Source organism: Austrofundulus limnaeus, unplaced genomic scaffold (genome assembly GCF_001266775.1).
Source record: "Austrofundulus limnaeus strain Quisiro unplaced genomic scaffold, Austrofundulus_limnaeus-1.0 Scaffold445, whole genome shotgun sequence".
Lineage (NCBI taxonomy): Eukaryota > Metazoa > Chordata > Actinopteri > Cyprinodontiformes > Rivulidae > Austrofundulus > Austrofundulus limnaeus.
The window spans coordinates 373346-374646 of NW_013952847.1; the positions used below are offsets into that span (position 1 = coordinate 373346).

Below are 1301 nucleotides of genomic sequence, written 5' to 3' on the forward strand. Positions count from 1 at the left end.
ATATATTTAACTGATATTTTTTATCCAAACAATCAATGATTTATAAAGGTAAATCAGGAAAATTAACAAAGGTGCCCAAACTTTCACAAACCACTGTATAGTGCTGCTCTTACTTAAGTACAATTTTTTAGTACTCTACCCACCTCAGCTCACAGGTAATCAATTTAAACTGTGACATAATTCAGTTTACCAGATATGGAGCTAAAATATGCTTTGGCAGCAGATGGTGTTGAAAGTGTTAACAGATCATGCTAGTTCAAGCACGATATCACCATTTCACATAAGATTGTGCATAATGTTATTGTCAAGGTCTGACCACSGTAACTTTATTTCTCAACATCAGTTGATTTAAATCCATACTTCTGGCTTAGAAGTTGGCAGGTAATTAGCTTTCCTAAGGTCTTATCATTTCTGTCTAAAAAAGTTCCATCAATAGTGTAAATAAATGAGAACTAATGCCAGAAAATAAAACAGAGCTTCCTCCACCTCTCCTCTACCCTTGCTGTTACCATAGCAATACTTTTCTCCTTTTTTCAACCACATTATTTATCTGATTATCATTTCTCTTTACTGACTTTGTAATTTTAGTGCTCTTTCTATATGGATCTCAACCTCAACTTCTTTAGCTCCTGATGAAGTGGAGGTTCAAAGTCAGCTCTGATCATCTCTGTGKGGCGTTCAGATAAACTTTGAATCTGAACTTCAGCCTGGTAAATATTAAACAGATTTCTGGGGAGAAACAAAAGCTTATTGATGCCGTCCCCCATTTATGATCATTTGCTGATAATGGATGGCTCACTCGAGGCAGYGATGGCCATCTGTAGGAGTGTGTGCTTTGCTGAGCGCAGCAGTGAGGAGAGATGGGCAAACATAGACACAGCATTTCAGAGTCGTGACCAAGAACAGTGCTCAGCCCCTGACAGATGAGATGCAGCTGCTGCAGAAGCTCAGTCCCACCTCAGTTCASTGCAGCTCATCCTTAAACAAATGTTCATCAATAATTAGTTCCAACATGCTGACACACTGTGGCAGCTCTSTACAGCTCTGCTTTCATCTGATAGAGGCATTATTGGCACTTACCCAGAGACTTCTCAAAGCTGACAGGTTTTCTCTGAAGCCCCTCAGACACGGCAGCTCCTCGTCCAGGGCGCCCGTTCATGTGGGGTCTCCCTCAGAAGCCTCCAGCCAGAATGAGTGCTTCGCTGCTTCATCAGATTCAGGGATGTCATCCTTCACTGGTGAGGGGGAAGTAAAGCCGACGAGAGAGAGAGAGAGAGAGAGAGAGAGAGAGAGAGAGAGAG

General features: G+C 41.7%; 1 protein-coding gene across 5 annotated transcripts in view; it reads right to left on the reverse strand.

Moving 5' to 3' along the window:
- citb (citron rho-interacting serine/threonine kinase b) overlaps positions 1-1241 on the reverse strand; it is a 95601-nt gene extending 94360 nt beyond the window's left edge. For 4 of the 5 annotated variants that reach the window (XM_014024906.1, XM_014024902.1, XM_014024903.1 and 1 more), the window contains exon 1: positions 1081-1234. The gene's annotated coding sequence lies outside the window, so the exon portion shown is untranslated. Of the gene's footprint in view, positions 1-1080 lie in introns of all 5 variants that reach the window. The other variant, XM_014024905.1, reaches the window with a different exon arrangement.
- Positions 1242-1301: the final 60 nt, after the last annotated feature.